Here is a 17,820-nt window from a genome sequence, read left to right on the forward strand (position 1 = left end):
CTCATTCTGACAGGCTATAGCCATGTTATACCTGTTGAAGAGTGTCAGTTTCTGTGATCCTTTCTTGTTATCGTCCGTGGGTTCCAATTACTCTGTAAAACGTTGGTGACACCAACCCCATCTGAACCTAGGCCTCTTTAGGAACTGTGACTGATGTTTTGAGCAAACTGTCTAGATTAAGTGTCAGAGTACGTCTAACTCACACTCAAAGTCAATGACTCTTAGTGAGAGAGACTCACTAAAGGAGAAGGCTCTACAAATTTCCTCATCCTCAATGAGTCATAGAAACATCGAAAATAGGAGCAGGTTTGGGCTCCTATTCAACCATTCCATATGATCGTGGCAGATCATCCAATTAAGTACACTGATCCTAGTTTCTTCTTTTCAGCCCTTTGCTATAAACATTGAACAGCTTGGCCTCAGTCACTTTCTGTCACAGACACTCACCACTCTCCAGGTGAAGATATTTCTCCTCTTCTCAATCCTACATGGTCATATCCTTAGGCTATGGTCCGTCTTGTGGAATCTCCACTCATTGGGAACTTCTTGCCTGCATTTAACCTGTCTCCTCCTTTTAGAATTTTATAAGATTCTATGAGATTCACCACCCACTCCAACATTTGTTAAACGTCAGTGGATATATTCCTACTGGATTCAGTTTCTCTTCAGAAATCACTCCTGCCATCTCAGAAATCCGCCTGCTAAACCTTCATTGTACACCCCCCAAAACCAGAACATTTTTTCTCAGATAACGAGTCCAAAACTGCACACAATACTCCAGGTATGGTCTCAACAAGGCCATTCACAATTGCAGCAGGACATCCCTATACTCAAACCCTCTTCCTCTGAAGATCAACATGCCCCTTGACATACCAATGCATTAACATCACTGAATCTCACCTTTTACTTTCTTCACTACCTGCATGCTTACCTTAAACAACTGGTATACAAGGGAACCCAGGTCTCGTATTTCTCACTCTCCCAATCTATCACCATGTAGATAATAATCTGCCTTCCTGTTTCTGTGACCAAAGAGGATACGTTTGTAGAGAGCACAGCACATCAGTGCAAAAAATAAGGCTGAAGAAATTGTAACTATCTTTAGCCAGAAATGTCAAGTGGATGATATGTCTTGACCCACCTCCAGACATCCCCAGCATCGTAGACACCACTCTTCAGCCAACTCAATTCATTCCAATGATAGCAAGAAATGATTGGAGGCACTGGATACTGCAAAGGCTATGGGTCCTAACAGGATTTCAGCAATAATATTAAAAATATATGCTCTTCCAGTATAGTTACAACACTGGCATCTCCCAAGAATGTGGAAAAATGATTAGGAATGTTCTGTACACAAAAAACAGGACAGATTCAACCTGGCCAATACAGCCCTATCAGTGTATTCTCAATCATCAGTCAAGTGATGGGAAGTGTCAGCAAAAGTGTACCTGCTCAGCAATAACTTGCTCATTGAAGTTTAGTTTGGGTTCCGCCAAGGCCACTCAGCTCCTGACCTCCTTAAAGCTTTGGTTCAAACATCGACAAAAAAGCTGAATTCATCAAGGCCACATTTGAGTGTGGTATCAAGCAGCCTTAGCAAAACTGAAGTCAATGGAAATTGTGGAAAAACTCTCTACTGGCAAACCTGTCACAAAGGAAGATGGATGTGGCTGATAGAGGTCAGTCATCTCAGCTCCAAGACGTCTTTACAGGAATTTGTCAGTGTATTATCCTAGGCCAAAATCTTCAGCTGCATCATCAAAGGGCTTCCCTTTATCATAAGGTCAAAATGGTGGATGTTTGCTAATGATTAATTGCACAATGTTCAGCAGTATTCATAATTTCTCAGATACTGAAGCAACGCAAATCCAAATCAGTAAGAACTGGACAGTATCCAGATTTGGACTGACGAGTGGTAAGTAATATTTATGCCTCACAAGACACAGACGAAGATGAAGACATAATCTAACCATTGCCCCTTGATATTCAATGGCATTATCATCACTGAATCCCACAATTTCAATATCCTGGAGGTTACAATTGACAAGTAAGTAAACTGAACCAGCCATATGGATACTGTGGCTTCAAGAGAAGTGGCTACAAGGAATCTTTAAGAGAGTAATTCACCCCTGACCCTTCACCTAGTTTGTACTCAATGGGTGGGAAAATGGGAATTTGAATATAATTGAGGCAAGATTAACTAACAATGAGATGTTGAGCCATGTTAACATATACAAATAGGTCTCTCTCCATTCACTAGCAAGAATCCCATCTTGTTATTCAACACTTGGTTTGAAAATGAAAATTTTTGCTCTCAATTTTGAGAAGGTCCTCACTGACCGTTTATTACTATTCTTCACCTGTAGAGATACATTTCCTCGCCGAGATCATGAACATTTGGAAACCTCTCCCTCAACAGGCAGTCCCTTTCCAAATTTTTAAGGCAGAAATAGATTCTTGATGAATGAAAGGCTCTCAGGATCAAGTGGTAATGTGGAGTAATCAGATCAGACATGACCTTTTTGAATGGCGAAGGAGGCTAACGAGGCCAAGTATCCTAATGCTACTCCTAATGCATATGTTTGTATGTTTACACATGGGGAAGGATCTTGACATGCTTCTGAGAATGGGAAGGAAGGCTTTTGGAGGAACATAGTCAAACATGGGATTAATGTTTGACTGGTCGGCACGGTGGCACAGTGGTTAGCACTGCTGCCTCACAGCGCCAGAGACCCGGGTTCAATTCCCGCCCAGGCGACTGACTGTGTGGAGTTTGCACGTTCTCCCCGTGTCTGCGTGGGTTTCCTCCGGGTGCTCCGGTTTCCTCCCACCATCCAAAAGATGTGCAGGGTCAGGTGAATTGCCCATACTAAATTGCCTGTAGTGTTAGGTAAGGGGTAAATGTAGGGGTATGGGTGGGTTTCGCTTCGGCGGGTCGATGTGGACTTGTTGGACCGAAGGGCCTGTTTCCACACTGTAATCTAATCTAATCTAATATTTGGCATTCTGACTGTGGGATGAAGTTTTCAGATTAATGTCTCTGTTTTTTAAAGGTCTGTTGATTTTCTTGTTGGTAATCAATGAGAAGCCCTTTTGCTTGCATTAACATCTTATGCTTGCTCATTACAAAGGCCTTCAGAAGATATGGTTCCAATAATCTTCTGTGTCCAAGTTGGTAGTTCCGTGCCATACCGTGCCCATCCTTAAAGAGTGAAGGGGTGAGGAATTAATTGAGGGGGAGATCGATTAACTACAGGCCTCTTCAGATGACAAGGTTAAAGGGGAAGATGATGGAAATGTTGAGGGCAAGGAGAAGACCAAAGCTGTGGAAAAAAAACAGGGCAACAGTGTGACATGGCAGTCAGACCCGTGATCATCTCATTACAGCAAGATTGAATCTGAATGAGAAAATACATTAGTTGTTGTCAATTCTGCCCTCCTTTGTGATTATATTCGCCAGGCTTGAGTTCAATTCCGGATAGAGGGTTTTAACATTTCTTTCATTGATATTTTACTTTGCTTTATCCAATGAATGTACATTCTGACTCTTTAGCACTGACTTTGAACTTCCTGGACTAGGCCAGCATGAGTTATTGACCATATGCAGTATGCAGTGGGGACTGCACTAACAGCATTGTATAGTCATTGATGCCATGCTGGTTTTATAACCTCCATGAAACGCGCACCCCTTACAATGTAGACCAGCAACAAGGACATATGCCTGTTGTAGTGAATGGTTCTGCCTGTTCCAATAGGTAAATTATGCACTCAGTGCTCCATATGACATTGAGTAGATGGGGTAATTGGTTTATCTAAGTAGCAATCATGATGGGAAAACCTACAAATAGAAATTCCTGCTACAGACACATCTCCAGGTTAGGGTTTAACAGGTTTACTTGAAATCACAAGCTTTTGGAGCCTTGCTCAGTTAGCTGCCCTGATCGTGGTGTTTATTCTCTGGTGGGGGTTCCCGGACCGACAGAGAGCTGGGCTATTGGGAGTTTCGTGGAGAACCTTCTGAGCCTGAACTGCTGGAGGCATTGGGACCTCTGATAGAGAGTGGATGGAATAGCAGGGCTCTCTTTGATCTGTACAGAGATACAGAGCCCTGGCAGCTTGCCTACCTCTTCATTTTGCAGTCTGTCCATGATGGCACTCTTCTGTGAGAAGAGGGGACATCTAGATAGAGGTCAATGTGCCTTGGCCCCCTCTCACCTAACCATTGAATCAATACAGTCATGTTCCTGGTGATGGAATGAAGGTCCATTCTATCCACTCTTATAAGGCACTCTTGGTTCTATTAGACATGGCTCTCTCAGTTTCTCTGAAAGTCTGGAAGAGAACCTGCAGGGAGGCCCAACCATAATCTGATCTGACATGTCGTTGGCAGAAGCAATGATTACCCCTAGATCATAGAGTCATACAGCATGAAAACAGACCCTTTGGTCCAATCAGTCCATGCCAGAAAAAGGTACCTTTGCTGGAGAGTGGTTGAGTCTGTCTCAATGGCAGTTACTCTGTCTGACTTTCAAAATGGCTGCTTTTTTAATACTCCCAACATCAGATCAACCCCAACATTGGTTCAGTGTTTGCAAAACAATAAATTCAAATGCAATTGGATTTTAGAATCCTGGGGCATAATTTAAATTGATTGGTTAAATTCAAAGTATTGTCAAAACAGCAATCAACTCAGGTATCTATTTCACAGCCAAATGTTACATATTTTCAATTTTTCCATACACTCTGAGACTGCTAGCTAGTCATAGACAGGTGCTTGTAAGCTCTCAGTGCCAAACATCATTCACTCTCTTAAAGGTACAGTATACGCCTTCAACTTCATAACATCTCCCCTTCAAGAAAAAAAAAGATACATCATAATGAAAAGCTGGCTTCATTTTTTTTCTAATTCTTAATTCCATTACAATGAAATACATAGTACATTAATCTGAGTTCATATTAATTTCTGCACACACATATATAATATATATATATTAACTTGGTATCTGTTCAATCTTATCTATACTTTATCTGTTAAATCAGTGATAATGCATCTGCTATCACATTTTTACAACCCGCAACATGTACAACTTGTAAATTAATCGTCTGTAACATATGATTCCACCAAAATAGTCTCATATTCTTGCCTTTAAATCATTCCAACAATGCAAAAGAATTGTGGTCTGTGCACACAACTGTCTCCGAAACATTGTTTGTCACAGAAACATTAAAATATTGCAAGACCAGTACCAAATTCAATCATTCCTTTTCGATGGTAGAGTATTTTCTCTGGTGGATGTTGAGTTTCTTTGAAAAGTAGCCAATTGGCCATTCATTTCCATCATCATCTTCCTGTAGCAGTGTAGCTCCAACTCCTATATCACTAGCATCGATTGCAACTTTGGTGAGTTTCAAAACATTTGGTGTAGCTAAAACCGGTGCAGTGGTTAATACTGCTTTTGAGTTGTCAAATGCATCCTGGCATTGTTCTGGCCACAGAAATGTTGTGTTCTTTTTCAGTGAATCTGTTAGTGGTGCCACCATGCTGCTGAACTTTGGAACAAATCTCCGATAGAATCCGCTTAGTCCCAAGAATTTGAATTGTTGTCAAAATAGCTACCAACTCAGGTGTCTATTTCACAGCCAAATGTTACATATTTCAATTTTCCAGTACATTCTGAGACTGCAAGTTAGTCACATGACAGGTGTTTGTAAGCTGTCAGTGCAAAATAGCATTCACTCTTTCTGAAAGGTACAGTTCACAACTTCAACTTCAGAACAACATTGATGAAAACAAGAGAACAAAACATTTCCACATCTACACCCATGGAATCTCCTTTGGTTCCAGTGCGAAAGGGTATTGCAGAAAATAACTGCAAAGCTAGATCAAATATCTTACTCTATGCTCTTTTAAAGAACCTTCTAGAAATCCTGAAACTTAATGGGGCCTGTTCTTAACTCATGTGTAAACCTATAGCATAGCAGGTCCTTCTTCACAGTATTATACAACTCAGGCTTCAATCTTCTGCTTTAGATGGTATGGCAAGCTGGCTTCTGCATGACAACAGTTAACCATCTAGAACTTGAACCTAAATTCTCCTGAACATTCACTGACACTTTAGCAGGAAGCCATCTGACCTATAGTGAGGTTTACTCCAATTTTGAAAGGCTTCCATTAAAGTTACAAAGGGAGAACCACTGCTGAACTTCCACTCCACCAGCTGCAGTTTCTCACATTATGGTTGTTTTGGGCACAACAATGAAGGGTTGCAATAAGCTTTAGAACTACCAGTACTCCACTATCACAGTCAGCTTCTTCAACGAAAGATAAAGTGATGGGAAAAGTATTTTTTAATAAGGTGCTTGAAAGGAATAAAATGTGAAGGAAGAAAATTAGAGAACAATGCTAAGCTAATTAATGTAACTAGGTTAAATATCAATCAATTACTGCACGTTCATTCTTGACAACTGCTGTAATTCTTCATTGCGTCTAATCAATTTTTTTCAGTATCTGGGTAACATCAAAGAACAATCCAAATTAAACAGCAATATTCTGCATCACATCATTCATGGGTGGTGCCACAGCACTGGTTTTGATGCAGTATGGCAATAGACCAATGTTATGACTGTGATTCATAACATATAAATGTTTCCATGGCAAATGGAAGTACACCAGAGCATGTTATAATATCTCAATGCATTTCTACAGAATGAATAAAATCTGGTCTTAAAAATGATATTCCTTTAAATGACCAAATAACATCTGTCAAATAGGTCAGCCTTTGCCTGTATCTTACTATTTGCTGGTTGTCGACATACTGGTATTAAATTGAGTAAGATGACAAAATGTATAAACTCACAACCATTAACTATAATGCAGACAGCACAACAAATTTATGCTGTCTATTTCTTTAAATTATTGATAAGTGCTGCTAGATTTGGCACATCGGTCATTGGCTGTCTGGACCCAAATTGTGAGTGGCTAATGTTACTTAAGAGCAGCCTACACGTCTTGAAGGGAAGGCATTTTGGGGCTGGTGAGAATATGTACAGAAGTGTTCAGCAGACAATTTGACAATAGGTTTTAGACCTTGAAGTGGAGAGTTTGGTGGAAGAGATGAAATTGAGGAATTGTTGTTTCTCCTCAATAAAGCAGGAGGCCATCCAGACACATGCTCAAGAGGCAGAGTGAAGAGAAAGTGGTGAAACTCAAGCCAGGGGAATAGCTGCAATTATCTAGATACAGCGTAAGGAGAAGTATAATGATTTGGTTGAATTACTTCAACTAAAAATATTATACAGTACAAACTGCACCAATTACCCATTTACCAACAATCTCTATCCATCAACCTTAGTGCTCATGTAACTTAGGTCACTATCACATTCTTAGCGCTGTTCCAGTCTTACACCCACAACTTACAGCTGGCAGGTATTGGCAATGCTTTCAACTTTTTTGCAAGACATGACAACAAATAATAGCAGGCAGCAACAAAGGACTGGAGGAGGACTGTAGCAGTTGAATAACACAATTCCTATGTCAGAGACAGTGCTGATTATCAAGTGAAGGAGCAATACTGAGTCTACCAGATGACCTGAAATGATTATCTGCGGTTTCTAATCCTATGTGATGTATAATATTCTTTACAGCAGCATTGCTTTCATTGTGGGGCTGCTGTGCAGTTTTGCCTCAATTCTGGATCAGAGTTATGAGCCATATTACAGACAGATAACCCTTATAAATCCCAGACCTCAGTCTTTGAACTATCATGTTGAGTCAAATGCTCCTGGTGCAGAGGACAGCTGAAGAATATCAGGAACTGCGACTCCTGCCAATACGTTGGTCATTGTCCTGCCCAATGAACTGGCTGTGGTGGTACAAACAGCGGCACAGTGAGAAAGTGAAATCTCTTTTGGATCAAATAAATGTTCAGCTTCACATCAGGCTGTACACATGTGGGTGATCAATGGTATTCTGCATCTGTTTTTTCTCTGGCAAGCAGGAACGAGATGAAGCTATTTGTCTGTTTATTGAGTGCAGTAGTAATCTCCCATAGACAGTAGTGCACTGCAAACAATAAGTTGTTGCTAATACCTTCAGCAGCAGCCGAAGGAAGCTGAATGTATATATTTTCAGAGCCATGGTTACCTTTGCAGTCATTTTCTGGCACTACGATTAGAGTTGTGATGAATCAGTGGGCAGATGTCAATCATTGTCTCTTCAGTGAAAGGTAGGCTTCTAAAGAATTTTTTTTATTCATTCAAAGGGTGTGGGTGTCTCTAGCTAGGCCAGCATTTATTGCCTGTCCCTAATTGTGCAGAGGGTAGTTAAGATTCACTCACATTGCTGTGGGTCTGGAGTCACATATAGGCCAGACCAGCTAAGGGGGACAGATTTCCTTCCCTAAAGGACATTAGTGAACCAGATGTTTTTTTTCAACAAGCAACAATGGTCATCATCAGACCCTTAATTGCAAATTCTTATTGAATTCAAATTCTACCAACTCCATCTGGTTTTGAACCCAGGTCTCCAGCTGGGTTATGCCAAAAGTTTAGGAAAGATAATTACTTGCTAAAGATTCTCAGAGGTGCTGCTGAAACCCCTTCCCTATCTAGCAGCACACCTCACTTTGTTTAATCTTTCCTCATTCTCTCAGATGTTTTCAATGCCAGGGGATCTACTCAACTATCCAGAATTCATGGAAGCTTTAAAATCACAGCCAGACCATGACCTGGATTTATAAGGGTTATCTGTCTGTAATATGGCTCATAACTCTGATCCAGAATCATAAGCTCTGAAACTATTATCAAGGATAGAAATGTTCTAAAAATGCATAGAATTTGCATAAACAGCGAGAAGAAATATACTGACAACTAACCTGGAAGTATTTGATGATCCCTTTAAATAGAGATACTGCATTTCCTTCGTCATTCAATAGAATGTCCAACTTTGAGGGGTTTTTTCATTATTTATTTGTGGGGTGTGGGCTTCCCTGCTTGGCCAGCATTTTATTGCCCATTCCTAATTGACCTTGAGAAGGTGGTGGTGAGCTGCCTTCTTGGATCGCTGCAGTTCCTAAGGGAGGGAGTTCCAAGATTTTGACCCAGCGACAGTGAAGGAACAATGATATGTTTCCAAATCAGGATGGTGAGTGGCTTTGAGGGGAACTTTAAGGTGGTGGTGTTCCCATATATCCGCTGCAATTATCCTACTAAATGGAAATGGTCATCGGTTTGATAAGTGCTGTCTGAGGATCTTTGGTGAATTTCTGCAGTGCATCTTGTAGATAGTACAAACTGTTGCTACTGAGTGTCGGTGGTGGAGGGAGTGGATGCTTGTGGATGTTGTGCCAATCAAGCAGGCTGCTTTGACCTGGATGGTATCGAGCTTCTTAAGTGTTGTTGGAGCTGCAGTCATCTAGGCAAGTGGGGAGTATTCCACCGCAGTCCTTACTTGTTCCTTGTAGATGGTGGACAGGCTTTGAAAAGTCAGGAGGTGAGTTACTCACTGCAGCATTCCTGTACATCTGAACAATTACAGCCCTGGTGTCAAGTTAACATTGCCGACTGACTGACATCATGACCCATTGACTTGGCCAGTATCTGTTTAAAGTGCATACACAAACCCCTGTACTAGTCTGTCACCAGCCACACATCCAGACAGACACGTGCATGCATCACAAAGTTTGTTCAGCATTTAGGGACCTTGTAATTCCAAAAAATCTAGTCTTGCAGACATTAATTTAGTCCTTACTGATTTTGCAAAGAATGTTTTACAGATTAATGTTGTCATATTTGACTAAACACGGCTCCACTATTGCAATACTATTTTTAAAGCTCAAATTACATGATAGGGTAGTTGAAATTGATAGGTGTTGTGCCTGCTTTCCAAGTGGAAAATGGCCAAAGAGCACACAAATTTAACTGTGCATTGGTGTTACTTCTAAATTAGTGGGTCTTATGTCTTAGACACTTCCAATGGAGATCTTCAATAGATGTTTGTCTGCTCGAGGAAGTATATAAGGTACCTAATGGCTATCAAAGGACCCTAACAGAAAGTAGACGTTGGTGAGAGGGAAGAAAGTTGGGGCTGCTCCATTTAGGTTTCTTCAGCAGTCATGAAAGGTGAGCATTTAACCTACTTTGCAGGAACCACCTTTTGTCAAGCCAGTAAGCTCTCATGCTCTTTCAATTTCGCAAAAGTAATTGGTGTGGTTTTCTCCTCCCTGAAGTGACATAATAAGGGAAGAGTCCAAAAGTCAGATCCCACTTTTGAGCTATGCTATCACAATTAAATCCTCCATCTTGAGATGGCAAGATCAAATTTTTGCCATTAAAAGTTGAGAAGCCTATTACCCTGCATTTACATCTCATTAATTATATGACATGCCATATTAACTCCCCTATCCTGAAAAACCTCTTCCCAATCAAGAAACTCGATGCTTGAAGAACTTGAGAAGAAGGACCAAGTGGGTACATGTCAGGTTGTATCTATAGACTCGGGTCCCTGTGAGTTGATGCTCAGTTGGCCATCTTTCTTCTCTTTTCTTTAGTGAGACCACAAATATTAGGTGCAGTAGGTGCCTTCTTGGTCAATGAACATATTGTCTCCCTGGCTGAAGCAAAGATGACTCGTCAGCCACCAAACATTAGGATGCCTATTATCAGCCAGGCTCAGGTAGCACATCTTCTCTCACAGATAGTTACTGTGAGCGGACTCTGACTGAGAGGTACTGCATTAATTCAGATGGGAGCAACCAGCCCCTGTCTCAGAAATTCCTCCTCATCTCAGTTTTACAGGTCATCCCTCCACCCTGGGGCTATGCCCCCATGTTGTAGTCTCTCCTACGAGTGGAAACGTGTATTCCACATCCATTCTATCCAGGCTTCGATCAGATTCCCCTCATCCTTCTAAACTCCACCAAATACAGACCCACAGTTCTCGACCACTCCTTCAGGACAAGTCCTTCATCCCCAGGATCATTGTTGTAAACCTCCTCTGGACCCCCTCCAATGCTTAGGTACAGGATCCAAAACAGCACACAATATTCCAAATGTGCTCTGACCAGAACCTTATACAGCCTCAGCAGTACATCCTTGCTCTTGTATTCCAGCCCACTTGAAATGAATATCTCCTTAACTGTCAACTGAATGTTAACCATAAGCGAATTATGAACTGGGACTCCCAAGTCGCTTCCTGTGTCAGATTTCTGAAGCATTTCCCCATTTAGAAAGTAGTCTATTCCTCTTCGTATCAAAAAGTAGAACTTCATACTTTGACACATTGTATTCTGTCTGCCATTTCTTTGCCCACTGTGCTAGCCTGTCCAAGTCCTTTTTCCCACTTCCTCAACACTACCTGATCCTCCAAATATCTCTTTGTCATCTGCAAACTGAGCATCAAAGCCCTCAGTTTCTTCATCGAGAGCATTAATGTATAACGTGAATAGTTGTAGTCCCAAATCCCACTGCTATCAGGTGTGTTCAGAGTTTGTCATTCAGGCACTGCAATGTCTCCTTTTAAGGCCACAACTGAAGTATTATGCGCAGTTCTGGCCATCTCATTACAGGAAGGATGTAATTGCTCTGGAGAAAGTGCAGAGAAGATTTACTAGAATGTTGCCATGGCTGGAGAATTATAGTGACAAGACAAATTGGAGAGATTGGGGTTGTTTTCCTTGGAACAGAGAAAGGTCAAGGGGGAATAACATGATTGAGAAGTAGAGATACAGTTGACAGGAGGAAGCTGTTTCCCCTGACAAAGACTTCAAAAAAAAGGTCATAGAATTCAGCTACGTGACAGAAGAATCAGACGGACACGAGGGAAAATGTTCTTAAACAGAGGGTGTGGGTCTGGAATTCACTGCCTGACTCCAGGTAAAGGCAGAGATCCTCAAATCTTTTAAAAGGTACCTGAATCTGCACCTCAAGAACTATAAGCTGCAGGGCTATTGGCTGTGCGCAGGAAGATAGAACATAGAACATTACAGCGCAGTACATTCCCTTTGGCCCTCGATGTTACGCCAACCTGTGGAACCAATCTGAAGCCCTTGTAACCTACAGTATTCCATTATCATCCATATGTTTACCTAAAAAAACATTTAAATATCCTTAAAGTTGGCGAATCTACTACTGTTGCATCTGGTAATTCCATACCCTTACCTATTCTCTGACATCTGTCCTATATCTATCACCTCTCAATTTAAAGCTATATCCTCTTGTGCTAGCCATTACCATCCAAGGAAAAAGGCCCTCACTGTCCACCCTGTCTAATCCTCTGATCATCTTGTATGTCTCTATTTAGTCAACTCTCAACCTTCTTCTCTTTAATGAAAATAGCCTCAAATCCCTCAGCCTTTTCACTTAAGACTTTCACTCCATTCCAGGCAACATCCTGGTAAATCTCCTCTGCACCCTTTCCAATGCTTCCACATTCTTCCTATAATGCAGTGACCAGAACTGTACATAATACTCCAAGTGCAGACGCATCAACGTTTTATACATCTGCAACATGACCTCATTGCTCCAAACCTCAATCGCTTTACCAATAAAAGCTAACACACCAAAAGCCTTCTTAACAACCCCATTAACCTGGGTAACAACTTTCAGGGATCTATGCACATGGACACTGAGATCTCTCTGTTCATCTACATGCCAGGAATCATACCATTTGCCCAATACTCTGTAACCCTGTTATTCCTTCCAAATGAATCATCTCACGCTTTTCCACGTGAAACTGTATTTGCCACCCATCAGCTCAGCTCTGCAGCTTATCTATGTCCTTTGTAACCTGTCACATTCTTCGTCACTATCCACAACTCCACTGATTTTAGTGTCATCCGCAAATGTACTAACCCATCTTTCTGTGCCCTTATTCAGGTCATATTTAAAAATGACAAACAGCAGTGGACCCAAAACAGATCATTGTGGTACACCAGTGGTAACTGAACTCTAGGATGAACATTTCTCATCAACCATCACCCTCTGTCTTCTTTCAGTTAACCAATGTCAGATTCAAACTGCTAAATCACATCAATCCCTTGCCTCCCTATTTTGTGCCGATCGTGGGGAACCTTATCAAAGGCCTTACTGAAATCCATATACACCACATCAACCACTTTACTCTCATCCACCTGTTTGTGGTCACCTTCTCAAAGAACTCAATGAGGTTTGTGAGGCACGACCTACCATTCACAAAACCATGTTGACTATCCCTAATCAAATTATTCCTTTCTAGATGATTATAAACCCCATCTCATATAATCCTTTCCACCACTTTACCCACAACTGAAGTAAGGCTCACTGATCTATAATTACCAGAGTTCTCAATACTCCCCTTCTTAAACAAGGGAATCATATTTGCTAACCTCCAGTCTTCTTAGATTAGATTAGATTACTTACAGTGTGGAAACAGGCCCTTCAGCCCATCAAGTCCACACCGCCCCGCCAAAGCGCAACCCACCCATACCCCTACATTTACCCCTTACCTAACACTACGGGCAATTTAGCATGGCTAATTCACCTGACCTGCACATCTTTGGATTGTGGGAGGAAACCGGAGCACCTGGAGGAAACCCACGCAGACACAGGGAGAATGTGCAAACTCCACACAGACAGTCGCCTTAGGCGGGAATTGAACCCGGGTCTCTGGTGCTGTGAGGCAGCAGTGCTAACCACTGTGCCACCGTGCCGCCCGTTCTGTCACTATTCCTGTAGACAACGACAACATAAAGATCAAAGCCAAAGGCTCTGCAATCTCCTCCCTAGCTTCCCAGAGAATCCTAGGATAAATTCCATCCAGCCCAGGGGACAAATCTATTTTCACACTTTCCAGAATTCCTAACACCTTCTCCATAAGAATCGCAATCCCATCTCATCTAACTGGCTGTATCTCAGTATTCTTCCCGACATTGTCTTTTTCCTGTGTGAACACTGACGAAAAATATTCATTTAATGCCTCTCCTATCTCTTCGGACTTCATGCATAACTTCCCACTACTGTCCTTGAGTGGCCCTAATCTTAAATCTCATCATTCTTTTATTGCTGACATACCTATAGAAAGCTTTAGGGTTTTCCTTGATCCTACCTACCTTGATCCTACATGTCCCCTCTTGGCTCTTCTTAGTTCTCTCTTTAGGTCCTCCCTGGCTAACGTGTATCTCCCAAGTGCCGTAGCTAAGCCTCATTCTTCCTCTTGACAAGAGATTCAACTTCTTTAGTAAATCACAGTTCCCTCACTTGAACACTTACTCCCTGCCTGATAGGGGCATACGTATCAAGGACAGGTAGTAGCTGTTCCTTGATCAAGCTCCACAAAACTGCTAAATTAGTTTTGACTATCCTGAAGAGCATTAGCAAATTTCCACCCTCCCCACAACCTCCAGGATGTTGGTACCCCTTTGGTTCAGGTGTAAACCATCCAGTTTGTAGAGATCCGACCTACCCCAGAATGAGTCCCAATTATCCAGGTATCTGTATCACTCCTTCCTGCACCACCCTTGTAGCCATGTGTTCAACCGTGTTAATTCTCTATTCCTTGTCTCACTAGTATGTGGCACAGGTAACTATCCAGAGATAACAACTCTGTTTGTTCTAGCTCTAAGCTTCCATCCTAGCTCCCTGAATTTCTGCCATACATCTCCATCTCTTTTCCTACCAATGTCGTTGGTGCCTATCTGGACCACAAATTGGGGCTGCTCCCATTCCCCCTTAAACATCCAGAAAGCATGATCCAAGACATCCTGGACCCTAGTACATGGGAGGCAACACACCAACCACGAGTCTCTCTCATTCCCACCAAACCTCCTAAATGTCCCGCTAACTATGGAGCCCCCAACGACTCTCCTCTCCCCTCTTCCCTTCTGAGCAACAGGGATAGACTCTGTGCCAGAAACTTGTACCACATGGCTTACCCCATGGTATACCCAAAATGGTGTACTTGTTATTGAGGTGAATGGCCACAGGGAATCCCTGCAATGTCTGCCTAATCCCTTTCCATCCTCTGACAGTAACCCATCTATCTTTTTCCTGTAACTGAGGTGTGACTACCTCCCTGTAACTCCTCTCAATTACCCTGTCAGCCTCCCGAATGATCCAAAGTTCGTCCAACTCCAGCTTCATTTCCATAACGCAGTATCCAAGGAGGTGGAGTTGGGTGCACTTCCCGCAGATGAAGTCAGTAGGGCCACGAGTGGTGACCCTTACCTTCCACATTCTGCAGGAGGAGCATTCAACTGCCCTAACCACCATTCCCACTGTTCTGAATTCCCAGAGAGACGATATACAAAAAAAAACTAGTAACCTTGACAAATCGTTGCTTGGACCCTGTTTTGTTTTGGTAGAGGAGGGGGATGGATGGAAGACACTAAGTAGTGTTTCGGGTAAAGCAACCACCCAAATATTTACCTCACTTACTCAGCCATCCTGTGTCCGCTTCTGCTCATCGTGTGCTCTGTCTCGACCCAAGGTAAACTTTTAAGCGATTAATTTACCTTCCCCGCAGCCCACTACTCCTTGCTCTCACTGCTGCTGCAAAAATGAAGGTCGCTGCTCCTACAAGGTAAGCTTTTATGTAATTAATTTACCTTGCTGGCAGCCCCCTGCTCCTCTCTCTCGCTGCTCCCCCTGCTGCAAAAATGGAGAATGGGATTAGAAGATGGAAGATGGGATTAGAAAGAGCATCTGGGTGTCTTTGGGTTGGCATGGGCAAGATGGACTAAATGCCCTTTTTCTGTGTTGTACTTCTCTGATTCTAACCCTGCAGAACTCCACTAGTCATCAGCTGCCATCCTAACGAAGACCCCTTTATCCTTACTTTCTGCTTTCTGCCAGTCAGCCAATCCTCTGTCTATGCCAGTACCTTGCCTCTAACACCATGGGCTTTTATCGTTTTTTAGCAGCCTCCTGTGGTGCACCTTTTCGAAGGCATTCTGGAAATCCAAATAGATCATATCCACTGGTTCTCCTTGCCCGAGATATTCTTCTGAAGATCCAAGACTAATTCCCCTTAATCCTAAGACTTTTGGTTTATATATATTTCCTTGGGACTGAAAGTGTGCATATGAAAAACAAACAAATCTGTAGCAGGAGTGACCCATTCAGCTCATTCTGCCATTCAACACATTCATCATTGGTCTGACTGAAGCTTCAAGTCAACTTTCCCATCTCTCCCCTAAACCCTTTGACTTCCTCATCAATTAAGAATATGTCTAATTCAGTCATAAAAATATTCAGCAATCCTTCTATCAGCATTTTCCACAGAAGAGACTTCCACAATCTACATACCTGCTGAGAGAAAAAACATATCTTTGTCACCATCTAAAATGGGTGACCTCTTAGTTATAATTGAGACCCTTAGTTATAGTCTCTCCCATAAGGGCAAACATCCTCTAAACATTCATCTTGTTAAGTCCCCTCAAAATATTATGTTTCAATAGATCATCTCTCATTATTCTTGGTCCAACATATGCAACCTTTTCTCTTCACACAATTTCTTCATCCTACCAATCAATCATGTGAATTGCTTCTAATGCAGTTATGTCCACTCTTAAGTAAGGAGAACAAATTTATCCACATTACCCCAGAAATGGTCTTATCAATGGCTTGTACAAAAAAAAGCAAAACCTCTCTGTTTCCATAGCCCTTGCCATGAATTACAACACTCCATTTGCCAATATCTTCCTTGGTCTAATTTCTGCATCTTTGTTTTGTCCTGCTTTAATTTGTTCCCGGCTGCACTCTGGTGTCATATGTGTAGGCGAATGTGAGGACTGCAGATGCTGGAGATCAGGGTTAAGATTAGAGTGGTACTGGAAAAGCACAACAGGTCAGGCAGCATCCGAGGAGCAGGAAAATCGCCGTTTCAGGCAAAAGCCCTTCATCAGGAATGAGGCAAGGAGTCTCCAGGGTGGAAAGATAAATGGGAGAGGGGGGGTGGGGCTGGGGAGAAGGTAGCTAAGAGTTCAATAGGTGGATTGAGGTGGGGGTGAAGGTGATAGGTCGGAGAGAAGGGTGGAGCGGATAGGTGGGAAGGAAGATTGGCAGGTAGGACAGGTCATGAGGATGGTTCTGAGCTGGCAGGTTGGAACTGGGGTAAGGTGGGGGGAGGGCAAATGAGGAAACTGGTGAAGTCCACATTGATGCCCTGGGGTTGAAGTGTTCCGAGGCAGAAGATAAGGCGTTCTTCCTCCAGGCGTCGGGTGGTGAGGGAGCGGCGGAGGAGGTCCAGGACCTCCATGTCCTCGGCAGAGTGGAGGGGGAGTCAAAATGTTCAGCCACGGGGTGGTGGGGTTGATTGGTGTGGGTGTCCCTGCGATGTTCCCTAAAGCGCTCTGCGAGAAGCCGCCCATTCTCCCCAATGTAAAGGAGACTGCATCGGGAGCAACGGATACAATAAATGACATTGGTGGATGTGCAGGTGAAATGTTGATGGATATGGAAGGCTCCTGTGGGGCATTGGATGGAGGTGAGGGGAGAGGTGTGGGTGCAGGTTTTGCAATTCCTGCGGTAGCTGGAGAAGGTGCCAGGACTGGAGGATGGGTTGTTGGGGGGCGTGGACCTGACCAGGTAGTCACAGAGTGAACGTTTTTTGCGGAAAGGGATGGGGAGGGAAACATATCCGGTTGTAGGTGGCGGAAATGTGTGCGGATGATACGGTTTATGCGGAGGTTGGTAGAGTGGAAGGTGAGAACCAGGGGAGTTCTGTCCTTGATGCAGTTGGAGGGGTGGGATTTGAGGGCGGAGGTGCAGGATGTGGATGAGATGCATTGGAGGGCATCTTTAACTATGTGGGAAGGAAAATTATGGACTTTAAAGAAGGAGGCCATC

Source organism: Chiloscyllium plagiosum, unplaced genomic scaffold (genome assembly GCF_037043375.1).
Source record: "Chiloscyllium plagiosum isolate Xiang-an unplaced genomic scaffold, Cpla_swu_hap1 HiC_scaffold_4, whole genome shotgun sequence".
Lineage (NCBI taxonomy): Eukaryota > Metazoa > Chordata > Chondrichthyes > Orectolobiformes > Hemiscylliidae > Chiloscyllium > Chiloscyllium plagiosum.